A 10266-nucleotide genomic window follows, 5' to 3' on the forward strand; every position below is an offset into this window, starting at 1 on the left:
ACAGCCTTGCCCCCCCCCCCCCCCCCCCCCCCCCCCCCCTGTAGCGACCTGGACGGGAGAGACGATCATCGAATCTTACTGCCCGATTAATTTGCTCAAATCTTTTTTTTTTTTTGACATGGTAGCATGAAACAGAAGAGCCCTGTCTCCCCATTTCACAGGCTTGTTGTCGTTTCATGTTGAGACCTGTACAGGCCAGCCAGCATCACAAGCCCCATGTAAGCCTCATCTATGTCCTTCCAGTCTTTTACTGACCTGTTGCCCCTGCAGGTTGGTGAAATGCAGGATTAGCTGCATAATGTCCTCTGCAAAAAAAAGATGGAAAGTGCTCACAGGGCTGCTGATCCTATACGAATTGCATAATGGGTTGGTCCTGGGGTTAAAATGGGGGGAGGAAAAATAGCAGGACCTCTTCGTGTGTGGGTTGCCACATGATTTCTCCATTTTTAGATCTCTACTGGCCATCCTCCAGTCTTGTCTCTTCCTCCTGCTCTTCTTCCGCCTTCTCCTTCTCCTCCTCCGCACATGAGCTGCAAAGCTCCTCGGTGCCTGGCAAAAATTCTTCTTCGCTGTCAGAAGTATCTCCACTGCTTGTGGAGAGTGCAAAACTGCAGCAACAGCCTCCTCTAAACTGAGTGCACGCTTCATTGTGTCTGTGCAGAAATGACCACTCAGACCAGGCTGCAAAGTATTTTCATAGACTTCAAAGGTGCACCTGAATAAACATGCTATACCATACATCCAATAAGAGAGAGGAGGCACACTCTTGATCAAGAAAAAACATAAGCGCACGCCTTTGATCTCTCTCCCCCCCCCTCTCTCTTTCTCTCTCTCTCTCTCTCTCACACACACACACACACATGCACATACATACATACACAATACCATTTTATGATGGTTAGCTGTTTTATTGTCATGCATTTTACAAGGTAAGATAACCATGTCCTGCATTCAAAACCACTGAAAATGTCTATGGTGGTGCTGTGCCTAATATTGTGCTGGTGTATGCTGGGTAATCGCACAGCTAGCGACTGGGTGACTTTATTCACCCGCTTCGGCTGTTATCAGTCCATATCCCCTAGATATGGACCATCTCCTGATAGATTGTTCAGAAGGTTGTTATCATCCATCCAGATGGAGGATCACTAACAGGAGCGTGGGAAGACTCCAGAATCCACTCTGGCTGCAATCCGGTGGATACAGCAGTGTGTACAGGTAAGACCGTTTAAACGGACAGCATTTATAGAATGACTATTAAGTCAGACCAGCGAGTGTCAATAATGTTAATGTGGTTATGTTAGTAATACACAGAGTGCTAATATAACAGCTTTAAGATGCATTTGTAGATGTTATTACGTGTTTTACCGTCTTTATGGTGCTAGCTTAAAGTTACGGTGTAAACGTTAGCTTATATTGGAGTAAAGCTGTTACTGTTTAAACGATGTTAGCACAGAAATATTAGCTTCTGTCATGACTGACGAAGTTACTAGTTAATAAAGTTTCCAGTAAAGTGTTTAATCGCAGCCACAGACTGACAGCAAATATCTCGATTAGCTTCAGTGCATCTGTAATAAATATGTGCAAGTTTCAGTGCTTCGTTTAAACTGTATGATACTTATACTGACCCAGGGTCAGTGTAAAATACAATCCTAGCTGTGTGAACAAAGCCTGGCTCCTTTAATCCTGCATGAAAAACCTCAGGATGCAGGCTATTATTACTCTTTCCTGCTGGCACACCTGTCACACCTGAGAGTCAGCTAGAAACTTACAGTGACGTGGACATCATGCAAAGACTGCCAGACTCTGTAATACTGCAAATGATCAGTGACTCAAGTTAACACTAAACTTTAAACGGTACCTCTGTGTCTCTGTGTGCTGAACATTTAGGATTGAGTCAGGCTGCATCTGTGTTAGTCCTCTGACAGACTGGTGACCTGTCCAGGTGTGCTCTACCTATGACTACTGGGACAGGCTCTAGCTCCTGTAATAGAAATTTTATGTTATTCTCATTTAAAGCATTTAAGTGCTTATGCATATGCTTAGTTGTGACACTGTTATAGACTGTTCAATGAAAGTTTCTAAAACTAGATGAACTTACTTCAGCAGTTTGAGAAAACAACTCCCTTTACAGGTGCTGATAACGTCAAGGGCACAAAACAGCATAACCATTGATCCGTTAGGTTTCATAGCGAGACACGTGAAGTGGCAGAGCTGACATGACTGAACTGTGATGTTTGATGTGTGTTTGCTCTCCTGTGCACAGTAATAAATAGCATGATCACAGCTCTTTCTGTGTTGCAGACTTTATTAAAAAAATTCCATGACATCTACTATAACTGAACCAACCTGGTGCTCTTCATTTATGGAGGCTGTTGAGTCTGAATGTTGGATGTTGTGTATCTCGTGTTCTCTGGGCTTTGTTGTCCTCAGTCTTTTTGCAGGATCAGAAAACAAAACCGGGAGGCGCGTAAATGTTTCTTCTCCATGATGTTTCTTCAAATGTTTCTTCTGGATGATGATATGACCGTGACACGGGATGCCACCTTTGGTCTTGTGACGAAGCAAAGCTCAGGAAGAAGTGTGATTAAATGGTACCCACATGTTGAGAAGGATGTACAGGGCACCTGCAGCCAAATCCAAGCTTCAGCTTAGTTGTAGTTGCAGAATGCTATAGGACTGAGACATCTAAGGCATCAAATGTTTGATTAAACGGATGAAAAAGAGAAGTTTTTTCCCTATAATCATCACTTCTTAAAATCTGTAGCAACTTCAAGTCTGTCAGCATGCTGAGCATGCTCAGAATGTGACAATATATTTTTGTTCAATATTTAATTTCTTTCAGTTGCAATTGTTAAATGAAAAAATATATATTCTTATAATTTAGCAAACGAATTTATCAAAAAAAATACATATATCTGTATTAGTTTTAGTAAATTAATTTGACACCTGTATTGAAAATACCATATTGTATTCATACAGAATCAGTATGGTATCATTGTTTGTCTGTTCACTGATTGTTGAAGCTAAGAGCTACTTTGATCTGTTTAGATCTAAAGTATCCAAAGTTGAGTTCTAATGTTTCTTCACCCCTGTGTGTGTGATATGTGATTTCCTACATGCTGGCAGAGCAGAGCAGCAGTTTGTGCTCACAGATGGTGACGGTGTGGAGAGACAGTGGTATTTCCTCAGAAGAACCAGCAGAGTCACAAAGGACACCAGTCCATCTCACCACCTTGACTTGCTGACTGATGTTCGTCTGCACTGCACAGAGGAAATCAACTGACCGAGGTTTGTCCAGTGACGTGTTATGAAATGTATATTTGTTTTATGCTTACAGATATGTTTTTCTTGACAGAGGCTCTGCAGAGGTTAGACAAAGCAGAGAAAACATGTGCTTTACATTTTACTGTGATTTATTGAGATATTTGTTGCCTGATGTTCAGCAGGAATGGAGAAATAGAATCAAAGGGAGATGTTTTTCCTGTTTTTGTAATGATGTAAGTAAATCTTCAATATTATTTATTTGCTTGGTTATATTAGGAGCGTTTCTGAGTGAGGGGGAGAGGAGTCATCATCCAGGTAAAGTGACGTGGATCAGTGGATACACTTGTCTCCCCTTTAAAGGAGACGATCCAAGTCATCCTTAAATGTTAGCGCTTTCAAATACACAAACATTTTTAAAGGACAAAAATGAACATCCAACTTTGACTGTAATACAAAATAAATCTTTGCATGTGTGTTTTCAAACTCTCAGATGGGCAGTATATCAGTCTTGGACTGTCTAACCTGCCGGAGCAGCACTGAATGACCACCGCACGAGCATGTTCCTGCAACATTCAGCATCTGATCCTTCATCTGTGTGCTTCTGCTTTTGGTAAGTAGAGTTACCCAACTCCAGTAACTCTAAACACATGCCATCCATTTCTAACGGCCTGGTTACTTCCTGTCAGTTACTTTAGAAACCATGTGGTCACCTGACCTAACACTGTTTCTTCTTCTTCCCCTTAATGTTGAAGTGTCAAATGTCAAACAGCTGGAGAGGAAACTACACCAGTGTACTGGGATGTTTCAGCAACACGTGCCAGATGCTGTTCCTTCATGGTGACATCACCAGAGACAGTCCCGCCCACCTCAGGACCCATTGATTATGATGATCTGATCCATCAAACCCCCAGCAGGTGAACTTTATTCATGACATAACACCGCAACAATGTAAAAAATTAAACAGCAACAGTCTAAATGTAAAGTGCATTCTAAAGTCCTCTTCAATAAATTGTATGCAAAGAGTCATTCAGGTCACTACAGAACCCAGAGTCTTCATCATTAAATCTCTGGTTGCTTCATTTTTTCTATCCTATATCAGATATTTTAAAGGTTAGCTTAGGTAAAGTTCCATTCTCATGGTGAGGCAAAGTGCTTTATATGTGTGTGTGTGTGTCATGAACGGCTATAAAAGGCCTATAATTAAAGAACAAAGCGGGGTTTGAGTTCGAGTTGCGGCAGACTGTCACTACTTGTAAATGGAACGCAGCCTTCCTACGGCGGACAGCTAATAACAGGAATCGGACGCGGTCCAGCCAAGTCCACAGCAACCACCATAGCAACCGCCTAGCATGACCTTAAAAACATATTCTGTCTTCATAACTATCAAAATCGTGAAATGATTTGCAAAGTGTGAAAGTGTTACAGCTGCAGAGAGCTATGGCGGTATCTATGGAAGCTGTTTGCATAGCTAATAATATACGATGTAACCATGGAGACAGTCAGTCACTTGAGCTAGCGGTGCATGTTTACTACAGTGAATAAGGTGATTGAGTGCACAGCGTCCACACGCTGCAGGGGGTAAAGACATTACTTCAATATTGTTTTATATTGATATATATTAGCCTTCTGTTGACCATCACCTCAGGTTCACCATTACAGTTTCAGATTACAGATGCACACTGTCTAAACACATTCAAAAACTCATGTCTCAGAAATAAGCACAGCTGTTCATGTTTGTCATTAGAGTTTTATTTGTAAGAAAATTATGAACTTCATATTGTGCATTAAATAAAAGAACATTTCACAACTCTGAGTCAACAGAAACAGGTAACAGAAATGTCTCTAATGTGTACAGTGTAGTGTAAGCATTAAAAGATCATAAAGGAAAAACTAACATTTATGTGAAACTAATTGTAATAAAAAATGAGCAGGTGCTTTATAGATTTAAAAGAAAGAATCTGAAAACAACACTTTTTTGGTCTAAGTGATCAAAGTAGAAAACAGAACTGATGTTCAAGAACAAACCGTAGCTGCACTAATATTACACATCTCGATCGTTGTACTGAACAGACATGTTGCTTTTAAAACCACATGCAGTGTGTGACCATGACTGTTCACTGAGACCATGAACGCCACTTCGCTGAAGCATTCTTCTTCTTCTTCTTGCCATTAAATTGGAAGCAGAAGCAGCACGAGTTGATTTGATCTACTGAAAGGAAAAAGCAGAACATCTGAGTTGAAACCAGTCAGCTGAAATCATTAAGACAGGAACAAATTCAATGCAGTGTCTCAAGTGGCTTAGCCTGTTACAACTGTTGATACAAGCTAAATACGGTTAACACACAGTGTCAGGGAGCTCCAGTGTGGGAACTAGTGGCTTTAGGTTTGTAGTCATTTAACTTTCATCCATTCATTCATTTAATTCAGGAGGAAGAAATGCCAGGTTGGTGCAGGCTGGTTACATGCATTTGGTCCCATGCTGTCTTTAATTAAATGACTTGGTTCATTTTATGGCTGGGCTGTATGTGGGGTTATATCATGTTATTTGGGCAGGAGTACCTGTCCCCTGTTAGACTTAGAAAGTTTCTCCATAAGTAGAGTTTCTAACTCTTCTAGCACATCTGTGGCTGACAGCTTTTTGGTGGCTCTTTTTACCCCACACTGGTTGTGAGTGTGTAAATAGCCCCACTAGTTATTTTGGGTTGCAGTTAACTAGGGAGGAAGGGGTGGGTATGCCATGATTAGGTGAATAACAATTATATGTGATACATAAATTTCACAATGCATGCATATATCTCTATCAATTAAACCTGGCCTGAGGGCTGCCATTTTTTACATTCAGTTATTTCTCTTAGAAATGTTGGAACTAAATAATGAATGTGTTACAGTTAAAGTGAAACACTGGTCAGTGTAAATGGCTCATTGGGACACAGAAACCTTTAAATTAAACCTGATATCTAGTGTCAAACAATATCAAAGCTGTAAAAGATGTTTACATTCAGAATTTATAAAACTATGATTGTAAATAAATTCAAACAAGTGAGCTTTTCTCTTTGTGCTGAATATCAACACTGTGGTTTCTTAGACTGTAAGCTTTACTTTAGTGCAACCAGTTGCAGAAGCTGCCACTCCAAATGTCTTTTGATAACAAGAAAAAAATACCTTTTCAGTACACGGCCTGAAGTTCTTCTCCGACATCTTCTGCAATCGGCTTTGTCTGCTGGTTTGAAGACAATAAACCACAAAAAAGATGATTTAGTCACTTTGTCTGCGTCATGCAGCTCGAATGTGTCGTGTAACGATGTTGAATAGCCGTCGTTATCCCTCTGCTTTGAGCCTTTTATCAAAAGTTACAGCTAACTTCATGAAGTTGTACAAAAAGGCTTCATTTCGCCGAGACAGTGCGTTTCTGACTATTACATGCATTTGAATGGAGTTCTTGCACGAAACAAAGTATAAGTTTTCATTATGTGAATAACTTGTATTTTACACTGACCCTGGGTCAGTATCAACTTCATGAAGACAGCTGTAACTTTTGATAGAGGACTCACACACACACATATTTATGGCTTTGCCTTATAGAATTCAGCATCTCCGTGCTGAGGAAATAGGTTTTGCAGCTGTTTGAGCTAAGATTTTCAAGTTATTCACAAATTGAAAACCTATACTTTGTGTCGGGCGAGAACTCCATTCAAATGCATGTAATAGCGAGAAACGCACTAACGTGGTGAAATAAAGCGTTTTTCCATAAACTTCATAAAGACAGCTGTAAATTTTGAGAGAAGACTCACACACACATTGGGGGGATATTGAAGTCTATAAGATAAAGCCATGAATATGTTTGTCTGAGTCTTCTATCAAAAGTTACAGCAAGCTCTATGAAGTTGATGAGAAACGCTTTACTTCGCCAAGACAGTGCGTTTCTCACTGTTACATGCATTTGAATTTAGTTCTTGCCCGACACAAAGTATAGGTTTTAATTTGTGAATAACTTGAAAATCTTAGCTCAAACAGCTGCAAAACCTATTTCCTGAGCACTGAGATGCTGAATTCTATAAGGCAAAGCCATAAATATGTGTGTGTGATTCTTCTATCAACAGTTACAGCTGTCTTCTTGAAGTTGATACTGACCCACGGTCAGTGTAAAATACAATCCTAGCTGTGTGAACAAAGCTTGGCTCCTTTAATCCTGCATGACAAACCTCAGGATGCAGGTTATTATTACTCTTTCCTGCTGGCACACCTGAGAGTCAGCTAGAAACTTACAGTGACGTGGACATCATGCAAAGACTGCCAGACTCTGTAATACTGTGAATGATCAGTGACTCAAGTTAACACTAAACTTTAAACAGTACCTCTGTGTCTCTGTGTGCTGAACATTTAGGATTGAGTCTGCATTGACTTTATTTATTGAGACTTTAATGTGCTAAAAGCAGGTTGAAGACAGCTCAGAAACATTTGAAGATTAAAATTTAGCATTATGGCTGCTGGTGGTTTGTAAAGCCTATACTCAGCTGTAGTTTTTGTTACTAATTTATGTTTGTTGTTGTTTAACACAGATTTCAGAAGAGCAAATATGCTTAATAGTTTAACTAGATTTCATTTGTCAGTGTGGGACTGCTGAGTCACCTGAAGAACTCATTTCATTCATTCTCCACATGATGTTCATATACAGAAATGTTTCACAGGAACTGGTTCCTCCCAAACTGTGAACTAGTGTGTTTCCATAGATTATCTCTGTATGAATGTACTTTTAAATGAAGGCAAGTGTTTGTCCTTTTTTGTTCCTCAGTTACAGTACGTGATATCTTGATATCAGGCGGTCAACACTGGGGGAAGACAAGAAGCAGACGTACTTCCAAGAGGGAGCTGCAGTGAGGACACAGCCAGGTCACTGAGGTCAGAGGTCAGAATCTGAAACAGCTCAGGTTTATATTTTAGGGGTTATAAAAAATCAAAATGTATTTATGAAGAAACCTTTAAATAATAGTCATAATTATGATTATTATAAGAAATATCAAACATTTAAGTGGATTTTCTGTTACACATATTGTATTAGCCCTGCAATAAACTGGCAGCCTGTCTTTGTCCTGTATCAGCTGGGATAGGCTTCATCCTCCCGCAACCCTGAATTGGATACATTGTATTCCAATTATGTAATCTGATCATTTACAAACTCAAGGTATCTAATCAAAATGTAAGTAATAATTATAAAATGGGAAAGCAGAAATAAGTGTGACATAAATGTAAATGTGTTAGCTGACATAGAGGACAGCTACATGTAGTCTGAAAAACCTTTGTTGTCAAGTTTGCAGGTATATCAGCACGAGACATTCTTACATAGAAGAGTCTGTTAAAGTCTCTAACTCAGCGAAGCATTATTGGTCCCGTCTGTTTGGATAAATATAGTAAGTTGATGTTTGTCCATTTATTGACACATTTTCTTAAGTGCTTCTCCAGTTCAGGATCACAGTGGAGCTGCAGCTGGATATGTTCATTAAATAAACCTTACAAAAGTTAACAATAAACCTGCATCCATGTACGTTGTTGTCCACAGGATAAGAAAATCAAACTGGAACACTGTGGAACATGTTAATAAATGTTTGTGTGTTTATGCCTGTGTCTTTCACAGGAGGCGCTGGAAGGTTTCCCTAATAGTTCCTGGTGAATCAAAGCAGAACCATAAAGGTTGCTGGATTGCATGATGGCCTTACCCCTGAGCAGTCATCCTGTTAAAGGAGGAACCAGTTAGAAGCTGTTTTCAAAGTAGCTGAGCAGATTTCATCTCAAGTAAGCGATTAACTGTTTGTTCATCTGTTCTGCCACTTAAAGAGCATTTAAGGACGTCTTTTGAGTGTCCAGCTGAATTAATTCTACTGGCTCTCATGGTCATTTGTTATTATAGACATATTTTTCATGTTCATCCAGCTATTTAGTAAATTCTATCTATTTAGTAAAATCCGTCAGCTATAAAATGTAATATAAATATAAAAAATATCTAAATATCTCCTGCACTTTATATTTTAATGATGTAAGTCTGTTATCATGTTACATTAGCATTCCTCACATATCAATGAGATGCTGTACAGTACAATCCTACTGACGCAGCAGAGGGATAACGACGGCTATTCAACATCGTTACACGACACATTCGAGCTGCATGACACAGACAAAGTGACTAAATCATCTTTTTTATGGTTTATTGTCTTCAAACCAGCAGACAAAGCCGATTGCAGAAGATTTCGGAGAAGAACTTCAGGCCGTGTACTGAAAAGGTATTTTTTTCTTGTTATCAAAAGACATTTGGAGTGGCAGCTTCTGCAACTGGTTGCACTAAAGTAAAGCTTACAGTCTAAGAAACCACAGTGTTGATATTCAGCACAAAGAGAAAAGCTCACTTGTTTGAATTTATTTACAATCATAGTTTTATAAATTCTGAATGTAAACATCTTTTACAGCTTTGATATTGTTTGACACTAGATATCAGGTTTAATTTAAAGGTTTCTGTGTCCCAATGAGCCATTTACACTGACCAGTGTTTCACTTTAACTGTAACACATTCATTATTTAGTTCCAACATTTCTAAGAGAAATAACTGAATGTAAAAAATGGCAGCCCTCAGGCCAGGTTTAATTGATAGAGATATATGCATGCATTGTGAAATTTATGTATCACATATAATTGTTATTCACCTAATCATGGCATACCCACCCCTTCCTCCCTAGTTAACTGCAACCCAAAATAACTAGTGGGGCTATTCACACACTCACAACCAGTGTGGGGTAAAAAGAGCCACCAAAAAGCTGTCAGCCACAGATGTGCTAGAAGAGTTAGAAACTCTACTTATGGAGAAACTTTCTAAGTCTAACAGGGGACAGGTACTCCTGCCCAAATAACATGATATAATCCCACATACAGCCCAGCCATAAAATGAACCAAGTCATTTAATTAAAGACAGCATCAGGACCAAATGCATGTAACCAGCCTGCACCAACCTGGCAT

General features: G+C 39.4%; 1 long non-coding RNA gene across 9 annotated transcripts in view; it reads left to right on the forward strand.

The window, feature by feature from the left end:
• Positions 1-896: 896 nt before the first annotated feature.
• LOC309708340 overlaps positions 897-10266 on the forward strand; it is a 10057-nt gene continuing 687 nt past the window's right edge. For 2 of the 9 annotated variants that reach the window (XR_014277241.1, XR_014277243.1), the window contains exons 1-8: positions 1222-2591; positions 3127-3288; positions 3541-3649; positions 3755-3874; positions 4017-4178; positions 8057-8170; positions 8897-9054; positions 9482-9539. This is a non-coding gene — a long non-coding RNA (uncharacterized lncRNA). The other 7 variants (XR_014277237.1, XR_014277238.1, XR_014277239.1 and 4 more) reach the window with 7 other exon arrangements.

This window comes from Aulonocara stuartgranti (assembly GCF_965226115.1).
Source record: "Aulonocara stuartgranti genome assembly, chromosome: 6".
Classification (NCBI taxonomy): Eukaryota; Metazoa; Chordata; class Actinopteri; order Cichliformes; family Cichlidae; genus Aulonocara; species Aulonocara stuartgranti.